This window comes from Nesoenas mayeri (assembly GCF_963082525.1).
Source record: "Nesoenas mayeri genome assembly, chromosome: 3".
In the NCBI taxonomy this organism is placed as follows: domain Eukaryota; kingdom Metazoa; phylum Chordata; class Aves; order Columbiformes; family Columbidae; genus Nesoenas; species Nesoenas mayeri.
The window spans coordinates 32,412,668-32,430,642 of record NC_137544.1 but is presented as its reverse complement, the minus strand read 5'-3'; the positions used below and the strand labels follow the sequence as shown (position 1 = coordinate 32,430,642).

The following is a 17,975-nucleotide window of genomic DNA, read 5'->3' as shown; positions in this document are numbered from 1 at the left end:
AGTGAACTAGAAATAGAATATCTGCATGCTTACCTTTAACATAACTTTGTTTGGCAGTTCATTTTTTGTCTCTTTAAACAGATGCAGTGGAATTCTTTCCTCTTGCATGTAGATATAGTTGTCAGCTTGTCAGTATAAATACAATGAAAGAAGGCCAGTGTAGGAAAATAAGTGATCTTCTCTAACAGCCTTAGATAAAATTAGAGTTAAAAACAAACAAACAAAAAAACACAACTAGTGCAATAACCTGTTGCTGTTGATCTCCTATCAACATAGAATTTGACACTCACAAGCATCTTTTGCATAATGTGCAATGAAATGCCACACAGTGGGATTAAATGAGAACAGTGGCCTTGTTAAGAACAAATGGCTAAATAGCCTTGTAGTTACAAAGCAAAGGAAAATTCCTGTGCCAAAGATTCCTGGATTGGAGCAAATAGGTAAAAAATAAAGTCATGGGGCTCTGGGTTTTTCATTTACTACCAATTCAAAAGAAAAGCCCAGTACTAAAGCTGCTCCAGTGGAGCCTACCTTCCTTCATTTCTAGGAAATGGCATCTGCCTCTTCTTTTTAGCTTCATGAGCCATTTTGTTTTGACCTTCCTTGAAGTGTCATGTTCTCTGATGGTAGAACTCTGTCTAAATCTGTATTTGTGTCTGCAGCATCTCCACAATAAACAGTGTGAAGTTCAGATTAAATTAGTGGTTGTTCAGTGGGAGTATGTTAAAGCTATATTGTGTCTTCAGTGTTTCCACAATAAATTGAATTAATATTTACATGTGCATTGGTTGTTGAAAATTACTGTCTCCCTGAAGTTAGAACACTATTCTCCAGGTATGCTGAACAGGACTGGTAACTGGATTAAGGCATGGTTAGTATTTTCCTGGAAAATTACCTGCTTCAGAAGTTCTTGTCTAGCTTTACAGGTGAGTACTATCTTCCTGCTGACACTGTATCAAATGGAATAATTTCACTTTGTTTACAGAACTTTGTAGTCTTTAGGTAGCCTTGGTTAAAAACAGAGGAAAAAAGTTACCAAAAAAAAAAAAAATCTGGATATAGCTTAATTTATGCTTTTGCTTTTCTATACATCATGAGCAAGGCATAACATGGACAGGGTTGCTATTTCACCTGTTCTGAAGTTGGAAACTTCAGCTTCCCATGCTTTTAGTCCTATCCTTGAAAACAGTTCAGTTGAATATCAGAATTAAATATAGATATTTAAGGGAGTAAATGCAATAAAGTGAATGTAGACATTCCCTGTATCACTAATATGAGCCTGAATTGGATTCAGTTAAAACTGAAACAATTTTAGGCATATCAGCAACTGAGCAGTCTAGAAATTCTTGACCAGCATACTCAATTTTATCTCCTCATCTAATACACCATTAATACTCATTACTTCTGTAAAATGTTACATCTGTAACTTTTAAATGAGCTTGGAAATTGGGACTGAAAAAAAAAAAAGCTACAAATCCTTACATTATTTCTAGACAACAGGTAATATATAACTATTTCAAATTTTATTTTAAAATAATCAAAATATAGCATGAGAGTCTTACTCTTGATTCAACAAAGCTCTTAAAATTAAACTAAGAAACACCCCCGACCCCCAAGCACTTAAGTTTTACCTTTCTGTATCATGCTCACAAAAAAAAGAAAAGCTGTAAGAAAAAGCTGTCAAAATATTTTCTGCTAATCATGATACTGTGTCTATTGCATTGCCATGTTCCTGTTTGCACAGCTCTGTCAGTCAGTTTCATCTGCTCAAAAACATTTTGCATGTACTGTATTTTTGGAAGTACCTCGTCTCAGTTCATCTGTATAACACAGGATCTTGATAAAAATTGGGCAGGTTTTTATAGTGACTGCGTTTTCCTGAAAACAACATTTGTGATTGTTGTTTTTTGCTGCATTTCCTTAACAGGTAAACCAGAATAAGAAGTTGTGCTTTCTGTTCCATCAAGAACCCTCTATTTAGGATGAGAAAAGTTGGCTCAAACCCAGATTTCACCCATTTCAGAGCAGGAGATGAATCACTGCTTTGGGAGCAAGTCTTAGCGTTGCCAGGTACTTTGAAGTGCATTCTCCTAGATGTCTCCTTCTGACACTGTTCTGCTTAAATATTTTTTTGAACACTTGGTGCAAAATTCTACCATCATTAGTAACAGAGATGGCATAACTCTTAGCAGAATATCCTACAGCATGTGATGTGGATATTGACTTGAGATCTGAACCATGGTCTTTTACAACCTGGGAAAGTGTCTTCATCGCACTTTTTCAAAGAGGAAGGGCCACAAAGTAATGGGTGTGAGTTTTAGTTCACTGTTTGGTTGTTCCAAGGTTGCCAGCTCTTAGTCCTGCACCTTAAAGAAGTTTGGAGTATTTGACATCCAAAAGTATGAGGTAAGTTATATAGGCTTTTTTTAATGCTAAACTAGCAAAGGTTTATGTAACTCTTCACAATGTATCAGCACCTGTGCATGGTGCTTTCCTATTGACCTGTTCCTCTGTAACTAGTAATGAATAAGTTTGCTGTGTGAAAAGCTCATCTTAGTTAATTTCCTAGAAGTTGCTTCTGTGTTCTTTTTATTTTTTTTCTTTTCTGGCTTCTTTTCTCAATTTACTTTTTTTGCCAGTTTCTCCTACTTTCTGGGAATGTTTGACTCCATGATAAATTAACGAACCTTTTAGTTTAACAGGTCTTGTAATATTTTTAGTATTTGCCATGAAGGAAAGCTGTGGGTGAGAAAGCCTAGGAGTTACGGAGGTGAGTTAAACAAAGTTTGTAGGGAAAGATAGTGTCTTCTATTGGATAATGTGTAGCTTCTAGGAAAAAGAGACATGTTTTTAAACTTCAAGCCTTTTATTTTACACTACGAGCTCAACCATCACAGCTAAAACACTGTTGTTGTGTTTTGAAAGCTGTTCCTGTGAGTAGAATCTTAGGAGGGTCTCCTATTTCTCCTGTGTACCTGTGTCTCAAAAAAAACCATATCTGCTCTTAAATAACATGATTTAAAAGCAATCAAATAAAAAGAAATATAAATTATTCTCACTGTAACAACTGTTGGCTGGCCAAATCATTTTCTGAGACATACAAGTAAAGATGCTGCATCTATTAGTACAAGGGCACTGGCCTGAGTTGTTATATTGAAGAAAATATGTCTGACTTGAAGCTAAGGAAAGGATATAGTTTGATATGAATGGTTTGGTATTAACATATTTTGCTGTTACTGTGCCCCCGGGAGGAAACCACCACACTAACAGTAGTGTATTCACCAACAGTGAAGTAAATAAACCTGAAGATATAAGAAGCATCTCATGAGGATAAGCACTTAAGGAGATGTTGGCTAGCCTTGTGCTTGTCTCTTTTCTGTACAGAAATATAATGAGCCATTTTTTTAAATGCATTTGTTTAATCCAACAAATCAGACCATGCTAGAGTCAAATTAAAGCTTTGCTGATTTGCCTACTTCATGCTTCACTTGTACAGCAGTTATTAATATTTTTACAATTCTCTATCTAGTGGACTATATGTTTATAATTCTGAAAAATAGCTTAAGGGTTAATTTATTTACAGTTTATGTGATGGTGTATGTAGTCTGTTGCAGAAGTAATCCTTGCCATGTTTGATGTGAAAGTTAAACAATGAGTTATATTTATTTTAATTTCTTGCCCTTAGCAAGAGGGCAAGTACAGCAGAGTTGCACATAGCCCCAGTAACTCTTTGATGTCAAGGTGTTTGTTATTAACATTTTGTAAGATTCAAACAGCCAGAAAAAACACCACCAGTTATTTAAATCCCAGTTGCATACCAAATTGGGGGGGAGGAGGGGCAGGACAAAGGCATACCAGAAGGTAAAAACCTGCTACCTTGAGGGAGAAACTGGAGACTCTCTCAATTAAATCACCATTGCAACCTTTCCACTTCCTTCCTAAAGCTGCCACAATGGTGGCTGATCATAGGTTTTAGACTAAAACTACATCTACCTGATTCAAATCCTTGACTCAGGAATCAGTTTTTTATTGTGTGTAAAGCCATTGATCAGACTTAATGTAACACTTGGTAATTTCTAAGAAGCTCCAATAGGCATCTGGCCAATGTAGTTCTCAAAAGAGCCATACCTCAATCCAGTGAAATTTGCATTTCTTTTAGAAAAATTATTTCCATGTGAAATTTTAACTGTTTGGCCATATCAGTTAAGCAGTGCTGTCTTAAAAGTGTTGCATGTTATTTCAGAGAGGTAGTTTGCCTTATCCTTTTTAATCTCCAAAAATGCTGAATTGGTTTTTGCTCCTCGGTAGCATACTTAATAAGATCACACACTGGCAGAGTTCAAGCCTGGATCAGACACAAAACATGAAAACTCAGGTAGTGGAGTAATTAAAAAGAAGGTTCAGGTACTGATGTGCATTTTCAACTGAATGCAGATTAACTCTACAATAATGGTAATTTTGATTTTATTGCAACATAACCTGTAGAAGGTTGCAACACACTGCAAGAGGGTGCCTGGGAGTTGCCCAAGGCATGGCAATGCAAAGAAAATCTGGCTTATTAAGCCAAAATTCTGTTTGCCTTCTCTTCCCTTTAAAGGATACCTATTTGCTATAAAGTAGAGCTGAGTGAAGAGTGGTTAACAGCCTTTCATAAATTGTTTTTTGGAAGGAAATTTAATGAAAGGAATTTCTTAAAATTTTTTTCATACTATACAGAGGTTTCCATGTGCCTGCTTCAGAATAGGAAATGGATATATTATTAATTTTTCTGTTCTTTTCATAAATTAAATTCCCATGTAGACACTTAAGTTTAGCTCAGCCAGACTTGGATATTGTCATGTTTTCTGATGGAAAACTTGGGTCTGTTGGTGTTTCTCTGAGTCCCTCTTCTGCTGATGCATTCTAGCAAGAAATGACTAATCTTCTATTTCTGGATCATCTCACTAGCTGAGAAGATGGAGCCAAAGGGTTTATTTGGTTTTGATTTGGGGGCTGGGACATGAAAAGGGAAAGTAAAAGGAGAGGGAAAGGAGGGGAAAAAAAAGGGAGGTGAGGGCACCAACAACCTTCTTTCTCCTGCTTCTTGTTTCTTGACCACCTGGGCTTCAGAGAGAATGAGTGACAAGTGTCTTCTGTATGTACAAGTTTAAAAAGTCACTGCTCAAGGGGAAAAAAAGTTTTCCATGTATTCGTTAAAAGGAAATTAAGCAAGAGCCCTGCAACAACTGATTATTTGTAAGTAATTTAGGGAAAACACAATATTCTAAAAATCACAGGTACTTTTTGTCACAATGTGACAATATGAAGGGAATCATTACTGTGACTGTCTTTAAAATGAAACTGTAACGGTATATTTTGCAGCTCAATTTGAGATCTAATTCTGCCAGTCCCACTGAGCAGTGAGTTACTCTAATGGTATTACTTAGGCAAAACTACTTCAACAGCCTTTTGAATATAGGGGTTGGGGGAGAGAAAAAAATAAAGGAGGGCATTTTCTTTGACACCAAAAAATGTGTGTCTTCTGAATGAGCTTAAAATTAAACTGTATGAAGGTACAAAATGTCACTAAGTTAAATTTGGGGTTGATTTGACTATGATGCTGTCAAATTTGCATGATATGCATGCTCAGTGCATCTTTCATGGTTGTTTTGTTCAGCTGGGAAAGTACATAATAACTCTAAGGGGAGGGGGAAGGGAGGGTGAGGTAATAATGTGTTGTTCTGCACAGACAGGATAGAAAATAAAGCCCAGAGCAATTACAGAGAAATTAATTATTTGCCAGAGTCTGATTTGTCATAAAGTCTTTGTCATTACCTTCATCATAACTGGCATTCGTTATGCACAGTCAAGCACTGCTCCTGCAGCCAGCCAGCTTGACTGAAGGTCTGAGACTGAAGTTATCCATAACTGGATAAATTCTTTTGGAATAGCTATGGAAAGCCTTAATTTCTTGACCTGAATGTTGTTTGGGTGTTTGGTTTTTTTTCTTAATTAGTGCAGTCTTTGTCTTTCTCCTTTCATCTTTAGAGATGTGCATTTTTTGCAATCTACTGCCAATGCAGTTACTTATGTTAATATTTTCCGATATGAAAATATCTTCTGCTTAAGCTTAAAAGCCCTTATGTGGAGAGAATGAGAAATCAAGATATTTGAATTGCTAATACATAACTGATAGAATTGCTAATCATCTCTGCATGGTTTTGAAAATAGACAAAACTGGCAAACACAAGATGTACATAGCAATAGAGAAGGATCAGAGTGGAAGAATATTCACATAAGGATAGTGGTGTTAATTTAACATCTCTCTGAGGAGTCGTGTTGATGCCAATGGTGCTTTAAGCAGCTATTGAGAGCTAAGCAGCTGCTAAATTATTTTGCTGTAGTATGACCTAAAGCCAAATCTGCAAAGGAGATGGCATATGGCAAAGCTATGTTGTCATATATAACTGGTAAAGTACATATTCCCAGCAACAAAACACATAGTTCTCTGTCACAGGCCTAAGTTTTCCCTCCCATAGGAGAAGTGGACTTGAATTCCTGCAGGTGGGGGGTAGAAATCAACCTCGTTCTCCTTTCTATCATGATGGGGGGAAGAAACAATAATTAAGTAGTCAGCACTCACTCCTTGTTTTAAGAGCAAATGGGCAGCAATTTGTGAAAAGCTCATCAGTTCTCTCATCCTGAAGAGCTGAGAACAGGGCCTGCATTATGTTTGTGGAGCTGTGAGAGGCTTAGGAAGGAAACAGAAGTACCAAGCAGGTGTATGTCAAAGGTCTGTATAGCTGCCTTTGTGCAGCTAGGACCTTTATTGCAAAAAATAGACTGTCTCTAGAGTGGGCAGCAGCTGAGGTTTTTGACTGTCCCAGTCAAAGTGCATGCAAAATGTGTTCACTCAAGCTTAGATGTAATAGATATCTGTAACTTTGCATGCATTTCTACAGACTTTGGATTCAAATTATCCCCTCTCACTGAAAAAGGCTGTGAAAATCAACCCACAAAAGTCTTTTTCAATCAAAGAACATGCTAAAATCACAAACCACAGGAGCTGTGATTCCTCCCCCCAGTCCTCTTCTTAACAGGGTGCTAACTTCAAAGGTTACTTTTGACCACTGAAATACCAACTGTATTAAACAAGTGGTCAAAATGCAAGCAACCAAGTTTGAATTACTGGAATTGAATTATAAGCAGCTGGCTCCACTTCTAACTGAGGATCCAATGCTAAAAAAAAAAAAAAGGCAACAGACCAAAACAAAATTCCAAACTAAATCCATCTGTCTGCTTCTACTCAATGGGAGTTAAATACTAACTGTGTCTCTTTGAAGCCCAGATGAAAGTTCCAGTGTTCAGAGAATGTGCAACCTGTACAAACACACTTTTACAAAGGCATATGTCTCCCTACAGGAGGAAAAAATAAAACTCTCTACGGGTTTCCTCTTCCTCTGTGCCTATTTTAATCCTTCTGAATCACAAAATATGATGCAAAATTGCCACCGCGTGCACAGATGGATGGTTAATAGGCAGCTCCTGTTGTTCTGAGGAGGTTGCTGTTTGACTCGCGTCTTTTCAGCTGAGTCATGAAGCGCAACTATGTGGCTGCACCGTGCTTTGTCTCGCTATGCCAGGCAAGGAGGCTGCTGTTGAGGGGAAACACAAAAGCGGGGATTTAGAGCACATAGCGGGGCAGTGCTGAGCTGGTGTGCGCTTCTGCAACAAGGGAGAGCCGTGGCAGCTTTGCCCCAGCTTGGCTGTCTTCAGCCAGCACCCCTTCTCCTGCCAGCCACACACGGATAAGGCGGCACAGGGGACAATATAGATAAGGCACTATAGGAATTCAAAGCAATCAGATGGAAATAATTTCCCCTAAAATCGTTATCCTTCAAAAAATGTGAAGATCAGCAAGTCAGTTAGCTCAGTCAATAGAAGTTATTTATTTCTACTTTTTGTGTTGTGTCTTTTATTCACTTGATTTTGATTGGAGAACTGCTCATAAAGAGCAGTACCAGATCATCCCAAATAGGCCTCAGTCATGCCCCAAAAATCCTCTGAGGCCTCTTCACCCCACCATGCAGTTTGTCTGAAATCACTGCCTCCTGCTGTAATTCTGTCCTAGAGCCTTTGCTTTAAATGAAAATGGCTTGAAGTTGAACCCTAACCCTTATTGTCATCCTCAAAAGGAAAGAGGCCCAGTGGTAGTTCTGTTCCTGTAAAGGTTTGGGTAGGCCTACTTGACTCCTTCAGAGAGAAAAATGACCTTAAATAAGTAGGCAGAAATATATCGGTTAGTGATATATAAATGATACAATAACAAAGTACAAATAGCTAGTCTTTACATATCTGGTGTTTTCCATCTGAGTGACTTCAAATGCTTCCCAAGTATCTGAGCATCATGGTGCCTTCTTGCCTTTGTTCGTTAGATGGTGCAGTATGACAGACAGCTTCTCTGTACCATGCAAATGAGGATCTGCAGCCCCAAAGCTTTAGAAAAATCAGCCACTGGCTTGTGACTATTAGATTAGCAGTATTATGTGCTTTCAGTCCTATGTAGCTGAGATGCAAAGGTCAACAGTTTTCTCCTGTTTCTCTGAGACTAAAAATACAGTTGGTTCCCTTGTGGAAGGTTCTCACATCTAGAAAATAGGTAATACAGGAAGGCAACCAAAAGCTAAACACTGGCTAATTTTTATGAAAGCACAAACTAGGGATCTGAAAAGCGGGAGGCTCTGCCATGATGATAAGCAGCATCACTAGGAAGGGATTCCAGCCATGGGGGTTACGCTTCTTCCAGCAAAGGCGTCTGGCCAGTGCAGTCTCTGTTGTCTGCGTAAAATCAGCTTCATGTTTTTATATATCAGCTAAGTTAAAAATTATATTTTTTTAAAGAATATCAGTATGATGCAAGTCTAGTTTTCCATTGAAGTGGCAAATTGGCAACTATATAAGTGATTTCCAGAACAGTGTAATTCTGCATAGTTTTTGGGAAAAAACAAAATAGTATTCAAACTCTTGTGTATAGTATATGAGTCAATTATTTGACTCTTCCTAATTACTAGATATTTTATTTAACATCCACACATTACAGCTATTCACTTTTAAAACAAAACTTAAAGTCTAAAAGATGGGAAAAGGCAGGTGTAGGTGCACTGGATTAAACAGTCTTGCTTAACAGGAAGAGGGAATTAAAAGACAGAAGTTTGTGTATTGTATACTAAAAGGGGTATTGCTCATAGTAATTCCCAGCGCAGGTGAGTTGTCTGTAGAGTTTTGGTAATTTCATGACTCTCACAGCCAAGTGATAACTTTATTGTGGTTAATTTTTCTTACATTTACATCTGCATTTGATCCCATTTTCACTACAAACAGGGACTTGCTTTTAGGCAGGGCTGTACTTCCTGCTCTTGCTTTCTCTCCTCTGATTGAAAAGGGCTCCGGACAGTTACTTTGCGTATCTGTGCTAAGGCTTTTTTTTCTTCTTCTTTTTTCTAATTCTGTGGTTTCTGTTACATTCTCTGCAAATGTAGCGCTGTGGTAGAAATTATATATGCCTCAAATTAACCAGAAAAAATGTGGTTATACTGATAAATGTTCTGTTTCCATCTCCAGCTGCTGTAATATGATACCTGCTTTATAATTCATCCACTGGGAATTTTGTGTCTATTTTGAAACCTCTGACGTGCCTAGTAGAAGGTAACTGAGAACTGTATACCCACACTCTCAAGTACAGTGATGACAGATCAGTTTTTTTAAACCTTGTGGGTACTTCTGGACAGAGACTTGTCGTGCATGTCATAAGAAAGACAAGACTATAAATCATGATTAATCACCATGGCTTACCTTAATAACCCTTGAAACCAGTTCCACTGCTTCTTGGATGGTAGCAGGAGCGATTTTTGTTCTGTTGAGAGTAGCTGGATAGAACCACCTCAGACCATCCTGTACTTACATTAAGGTAAGATGAGGCTGATATTCTCTACGTTATGCTGGATAACTCTGGTAATCTGTGCAGTGAAAAACAGATCTGGGCTTTTTCACACAGTTTTGTGGTTTCTCTTCTCTCTTTCACTCTGAATTAACCTGTACTTTCTGAATTTACAATAAGAGTACTGTGGTCTCATCCACAACTTTTGGGAGATGCCTCTGTATCCTGTGGACAGTTGGAGAGGCCCTCTGGTAAATATGATATAGGTGTTGCCTGTGCTCCAGGCGTGATCTACATTCCTTTTCTCTGAGCCTAGTCAGAGAGAAAGTACGTGAGAGGCTTCACTTGCTGCCATTCTGGGACACATCTAACATGCATTGGCAACAGTTTGGAAACTTTGCTGGTTTGGCTGAAATAATCATTTCAAAGCCATGGCAGAAATTATTTTTGTAGTTTAGTTTTCATGCTGCATTTTAAAGGAGCCTGAGGTAGTTGGTCTTGTAATCCAAAAAAGTCACTGTTTTATCTCTTTGATTTTTTTTCTTTTTTTTTTTCCCCTCCCCTTAGGCTGTGCTTTAGGCAATCACTGGATATCAAAGAAAACATTATATCCAGAAGAGAGAAAAATATGGAAGAAATGAGTGATTTGTAAAATTGAAAAAAAGAAAGCATATTTGGTTGATATGTTTCTAAAAAGCTACTTAAGTGTATAGAAGACAGAGTACTGTCAGCTACTGCTTAAAGGGTACATATATTAGCTTAACCAATTTGAAATGCCAAAACCCTGGTTTGGCTTTTCTAAGATGCAGCATAAGAACATGGTGGTGGATAGCTTTTTCTTTTTCTTTTTTTTTAACCTCAAAGCAAAATTGAATGAAACTTAAACTCTGGATTCATTTGGACACTTCTGTTATTGTTGCTTATTCAATATATTAAAAGAATTGAGTAGAAAGTGAACAATACATGATCAGATATAATTGTTGCAGACTGCCATGAATAGACCAATGGGTGTACCTGGGTATTGTCTGTTGTTCCTTGTATGCTTTGAGATGGTAGCCTTTAAGTCCCAGCCCCCATTAGCAGGCATTGTACATGTGTATAGCAAGAAAAGGAAAAGAAATAAAGAAACAACAACAGGAAAAAACAATACGCAATTCCTGGTTCAGAACACAGAATTAAGAGACGATAGAGGTTGTCACAACATTAGGATCTCACTAAGATTACTAAAATGGTCTGACCTTACCTAGTCATGCACAGAGTGAAAAGTAACATAATATTGTTGTAAAGTTGTATATTATAAATCTTATTTTGTGAGTATTACCACTGACTTCTCTGCTGAGTAACAAATACTTAAGAATTAACAGTGGAGAAGTAGACTTGCCATGGAAAAACAGATTATTTTTCAAAGAGGTAAGTGTATTTTCACAAGGTTTAAGTATGAAATGCATGTCTGGGGTTCTTAGGTATGCGTATAGTGTGTGACACAGCCTACGTCAGCCTTGGTGGTTATAATTGCCACCTTGCTTAGCTGAGAGAATAAGTAAGAGTGCAATTTCACTTTGTAGGTAATCTGATGTAACTGAGCCTTGCCACCTAAATGATACATCCCACTTCCTGTGGGGTGAATCTGGAGATCAAGTGGCCATGAAGTTAATTTGGCCAACTGGGTGATTGAATAGAAAACAGAAAAAAAGAAAGGCATAAAAAAGCTTTGCTGCGGATATCTTCACTGCTCTTATGCTCCTTCCAGCTATGCAATCACTAGATCCAGTGCAGGAAACCTTTGGATAGAGGAGAAAAGCAATCCTTCTGGCAGGTATTCACAGCTGCATAGGTTTAGCTTTGACAGGGAATAACACCTTTCAACTTACTGAACTCAGATGTAAGCCTAAGAGAAGGAATTAAAAACTTGCGCTGGAATAGACTTTTTTTCCTTTCATATTCCCTATACTACAGTTTGTTTTACCCAGACCAGTCGCTGTCTGCTTCCTAGGAATGTCGTTATTCTGAACTGTTGCCAGTGCATGCTGTTTCTCAAGAATATCCCAGAAGGAAAGGGGAAAGCAAGTGAGCAAGAGTTTCTTCTTCCTTAGTTCATACGGGTGTGTGAACGTTGCTGGGTAACATGACTCACTGCACAGCTTTGTGAAGTAAATGGGACTGCATTAGCTTGCAGAGCAAGTATAAACTATTTCCCATAAATAGTGATACTGCACTTTCTCTGATGACTGCAGAGCTAAATTTAGAGAAGGAGCCAAGATCCACTTTCTAAAAAGCAGTATTTCTTTACAACTGTCATTTCACTCACACATACATGCACACCCCTACGTTAGGTGGTGGGGGGACCCCATTCAGATGTGGGGGGAGTGGAGGTGCCACTGCTTGTGCATGCTTCTACATGTTCTCTTATTACAGTACTGGTACCTGTATGTAGTGTGTATACCCAATTAGGTTTTCTATGGTGAATGATAATGTATGTACATAAAACAGCTGGGAGGGCGGAGGGAGATTTAATGTCCTCTGTGCTGAATCAAAACCAGCATACAGAATTAAAAACTCAAGAGTGTACTTTACATTTCAGGTCACCCTGGGAGTTGCACAGACTGTGATGTGGAGGCTGCCTGGTAATTAAGATGGACCTTCTAGGTCTTCCTGCCTTGCACAAAGGGGATGCTTTGGTTGCTATTCACAATTTCAGCAGTACAGGCTGTCTCCTGCTGACAGCAGAACAGTTCCAGTTCCAGGCAGCAGAGGACAGTAACACATGACTTGCTCACATGATTCAGTTTGCAATCTTTTTCTAATCCATACTGTCTTTTTAAATGTGTTTATGGGATAGCCACACCTCTAAGCTCAAGCATCAGTCTTTTACAGGTCTAATTCCCCTGGTGTGTCCTCCCCTCCATACCCTTCATCACTGACGGGGTGGCAGGTCAGCCTTGGCTCCCCTTCATTCTCAGATTTGGCCTTTGTGCCGAGAGCTGACTCAACACCTGTTCCTAGCTTAATGGGGCCGAAGTCTACTTTATACGTCATGTGGCACAAGCTTTTAACCTCTGAAATGCCATACCTCTGTGGATTGCCTGGCAAAACCACCAGCCGCTGTTTTTCACGAGTATCGCTGCAGAAGGGACTATGAGGAGCAGCAGCATATCTGGACTGACCCCCCCTGTAATGTTACTTAGTTGGCAGTTCGTGTCATGGTATCACTGCCCCTGGGAAAGCCACATGCGCTGTTTTGCAGCGTTCTTCTGGTCATTGTTTAGAAACTGATGGAGAAACCAAACATGTTTTCCAGCATTTCATTTTGATAAGAAACCAGTACTGAATGAATGCTTCATAACATCATGCTAGGAATCTACTCTGTTCCTAACAGCTTTAACACAACCTGCCATATGCAGTGGCAGGAGGAGTTTGTGGTACAAAATTTCTTCTCCCATCTTTCATTTGTAGTGGGATTCTTCCTTGGCTAGAGTTTAGGGCTGACTATTCTATTTCTTTTCATACCTCCCCGTTAGTTATATTAGGGTAGCTTTTTGGTGTTCAATAAAGTGTACTCAATCACCCAGTGTGGAAGATGGACTTCATACAGCAAGATGCATGATTAATGGTTGAAATATTTGTGAATTTCCATTCAGATGTGACTACTATAACTAAGAAGATTGACCTTCAGTTAATACAAACACATTAAAGTCCTGGGGAGATTTTCTTACCAAGCTAAACAATGTGGACTGGAATTATGGGATAAGAAATTCATTCATGATTGCACAGATCTAAGTAATACAAATCTGTAGAAACTAAGGCTTGAAGAGACTTTTATATATCTAATCTGTAGATAATGAAGTATTAGTCATACTCAAACTATTTCTGATATGTATTTAGGTGTTTGTAAGAAGTTGGGTAATGATGGAGGTTCCACCAGCTGCCCACAGAATCTGTTCAAGCCTTTTTGTCTCTAAGTGTCATCTCGAAGTGTGGCTCCTAAGATGGACAAAGTATCCCAGTAGAGGCTTTAGTGAGTGCTAAGCAGAGTGGAAGGTTTATTTTTTGTATTTTGCAGCACTTCTGTTTATACATCTCAGTATGTTTGCTTTTTTCACAAGACTATGGCAGTGTTGACTCATGTTCAGTTTGTGATCCACTCAAATCCCAGGTCCTTTCCTACAGGACTGCTGGCAAGCTGCTGCTTCTGCTGGTTTCATGCAGTGAACTGTTCCTTAAAAAGGACTAATATTAACCTTCATTTATTTCCTAATCATTTTAGACCATTTCTCTAACTTGGCTACATTACCCTGAATACTGTTCTTGACCTCTGAAGCGCTTCGACCCCCACCTTCCCCCACAAGTGTGCAATTAAAGTTACATTTGTGTGTATTTATAACTGTATATTTGTATGGTGGAATAACGTCTGTGTCCACAGAAACTGATTTGTTACAACCTTTGTAGTAAAACTACCAATTACTTTGAGTACATGTCATCTTCAGGGGGTCTCCTGCATGCCCATTATTTTGTCCAAATTGTGCCGAGCTTACTTATGCAAGTTGCCTGTAAAAAGTGTCAAATCTTCCCTTAAGTTAAATTATATCCATATTTCCCCATCTGTGAGCCTGTTAAACCTGTCACAGTAGAGAAGATCAGTATAATGCAATCTGCTCCTGACAAGTCTGGGGCTGTTACTTGTCAACCTATTGTTTTCTAAAAATAGTTCATGTGTTCCAAAATATTTTTCCAGGAGTTCATGTGTATGGTCTGTCTTACTTTTGTTTGTTTGTTTGTTTGTTTTTCCAATATAGTGATGTTTTTTCTACTTTTCCAGTGTTCTGGAACATTTCCATTCCATAACTTTCAAAAGTAATCAGTAGCGGCTCTGAGATAGCTTCATCTGGCCAAATACTTCAGAGAGACTGTATTAGAGTCCCCTAACTAAAAACAAAGGCATCATTTTAAGTAAATAGCCTCTCTTGTTCCCTCTCCCTCCCTGCCCCCTGCCCCCACCCCCCATCAAGTTCTTTTTCCTTCATTGTGGGGAGTTTTTTTACTAAAATAATTAAATATTGAGCACTTCTTCATCTGTTGGCTTCTTTTAGCAAACTGGTCACACTGTTCATTGCCAATTACAAATAATTGGCTTCTATTTCTACCTTAATTTAACTACCAATAATCTTGGATCTTCTTAGGTCTTTGTGCCCAGACTTGTGATTCTTCCTTTATTAGATTTTCTGTCTTGTAGAATTCTGGAGACTAAGCCAAACTGCCTTTCACTAAACTCAGTCTAGATTGAACAGGTCAAGTATAAGTACTTTTCCAGATCTAGATTTATTCCCATAGTTCTTTTCTGAAACCTTTCCAAACTTCAGTCATCTCAAATCTAAATTTCCTGAAAAAATGTCAAGCATATGCTATATACACTAAATCTGAGCAAGGCTTCTAAATGACTTGACTTGCACCACTTCTGGTTACTGTGGTTACCACATAGCAAGAGTGATGTACATGTGACTGCAGTGGAAATGGATACCATGGCCTGAGTGATGCCAAGACTTGAAACCACAGTAGTGTGGAGATGGGAGAGTGAACAATGGATGCCACCTCAGCTGAACAGCAGGATGTGTCCACACCATCCTTACTTTCGGGTACTGCTCTTCTTCCTCCTTTGGCCTATCCATCCAGTGTCCCCAGTTTGTAGCATATTTTTGCAGTCTGCACCTAAATCACCTTTATGATGTTTCTTTCCCTTGCAGCCATAAGCTGCATCTCAGTTTTTCTTGATTTATATAAACCTCTCCTAGGAATCTACCTATAGATCCTGTCTCCCTCCTTGAAAACTTGCCTTTACTTGGGCTGGGGGGAGAAGCAGAAAGGGGCAAATGCAAAAGGTTTGCAAGATGAGAATGAGGAATTACAGGTTTTCTGTGGATGAACTTCCAGCTTGCTAAGTGCACAAGCCAGCTCCAAACCTGCTGTAGTGAGAGGCAGTAAAATTGACCTTGTGAGTGGACATTCAGCTGAGCTATTGGAGCATAGCTCAACTGCTGTGGGGTCTCAGAGAACTCTCAAATGCATGGTCAGTGGGTGAGGAGTTGAGGTCCCACTTGAAGGTTTTGTCACAGGCTTAATGGCACAAAAGAAAGAATAAGTTGGTTTTGGCAAAATGATTTTTAGCACAAGAGACTGGAACTTTAAAATAGAATTTTGGAAGCTCATGATAAATTGGGAGCAAGAGCCAAAGTGCTTTCACCCATGGATTTCTGTTCAGCAACGGACACTTTGTTTATACACAAAGCACTATTATATATACATATATATATAATGCTCCCATTTATGGGTATTATTTGAATTGAACTCCTAGAAGGCCTTACCATTCATTTAGGTGTCCAAAAGGTGGTGGGATATAGTAAAAATGTGATTCTGTTTGGTGAAGAGAAGCAAATCCTGTAGCCTGTTTGCTGTCAGAAAACACTAATGCAAAACCACAGAACAGTTTAACAAATTATGTTGTTTCTCTGTAATAGCGGTGGTTAATTCATCAGCCCTTCACCTTTATTCTGCACTGGTGTCTAGTAACTCTGCTTCTTGCCTGGAGCCAGGTCATAGGTAAATTAGCCTAGCACTAATGAAGTATATGAAGCCTTGTCAGGTGTCTACAACTGAAGGGTCACTTTTTGGTCAAACTAAGGGAGGAATTACTTCTTGGATCTGAAGTCTGCTAGTTGTCTGCATGTATCTTCCCATCCACTGTTAAGTTCCAGAACACTTACTGAAGCAGCCACCTGCGAGGTTCTTTTCTTCTCTCTCAGGACACTTCTCTATACCATACTTTCATTTTCTAGCTCAGTAACACAGACATCCACAGAAAGGAACAGAACAGAGGTTTAAATACAGCTGTTAGTTCTGGTTACATTTGCAGTATACCTGCTCTGTCTGACACTAAATCTTCAGTATCGATGCTCAACTGGTACTAAACATTCAATATAAATAAGCCTTCTCATGCTGTGGATAACTGTGGTTTGAAAAGATTGACCAAAGAAATTATTTTTATGTATGTTTGTTTGTTTGTTTAATTAGATTCTCCTCTAAGCATTAGTCCCTCACCTGTTGTAAATGCTGTAACCAGAACAGTAGTGCTTCCCACAGGAAAGTTGTTTTAGGGGAAACAATGCCTTTTTAAGATGCTCATATTAAGTTATTCAGAAGCTTCTGAAACTGTAGCTCCTTAGTCATCCCAATAATACTCTAAATAGTTTTGAAGGCCACTCTCTCATATCTTCTACTCTAAGACCTTATTTTTGGAATCTATAAGCAAGGTCAGCTATGAGATCAGACAAGGTTGTTGACAGCTTTATCCAGTCCAAGTCTTTAAGGCTTCCAAGGATGGAGAGGTTTATTTTGTGCTGTCTCCTAACATAGTAACTGAAAGTGTATTTACTGTTGTCTCTTCCTTTTACCAAGCAATTTCACTTACATAAAAAAATATTGGCTACTGGTCCAGAGCTAAATAACTTTCAAAAGTAGCTTTTTTTTCCCCAGTAGTTTAGGTTACTTCACCCAGCTCAGTTAAACCATTTTTGAAGCAGGTTTTCTGTCTAATCAATTCATACATGAATAGCACCATTCTATTCATTGTTCTTTTATTTATGAAATGCATGATTGTAAAATCCATTAGTAAGTGTTAGGATCATGTAGGTAAAGGGATTTCATAACAGAGGTAGGTGCTTTTTATTGCTATTAAGAATCAATGCACTAAAGAACAATCAGATGGAAGTAAAGCTGTGTGCTCATGCTATAGTTTATGTTGAACATTTAGACTAATGTATGTTATTATAATTGTCATATGACAATTATAATTATCACATAGGGATTAGAAAGCATTTCACAGTTAGTATGGGTTAATTGTATTACAAAATGATGCTGCGTACTAGAATCTGGTTTTGCTAATCACCAATTACTATTGGTAATTTTAGACCACTTTTCCATCACCCTTTCTTAAAGTACCCTCAAGAAACCTTAGTGCCTCTTCCATACACAGTGAGCTTGATCAACTGTATTTCTCAGATCTGTGTTT

The 17,975-nt window shown here is 38.5% G+C and overlaps 1 long non-coding RNA gene across 1 annotated transcript; it reads left to right on the top strand.

Moving 5' to 3' along the window:
- The first annotated feature begins 707 nt into the window (after nucleotides 1–707).
- On the top strand, nucleotides 708–9,664 carry LOC308039567. The gene is made up of 3 exons (XR_013922029.1): nucleotides 708–926; nucleotides 1,928–2,406; nucleotides 9,601–9,664. It is a non-coding gene; the product is annotated as an uncharacterized lncRNA (long non-coding RNA).
- Nucleotides 9,665–17,975: the final 8,311 nt, after the last annotated feature.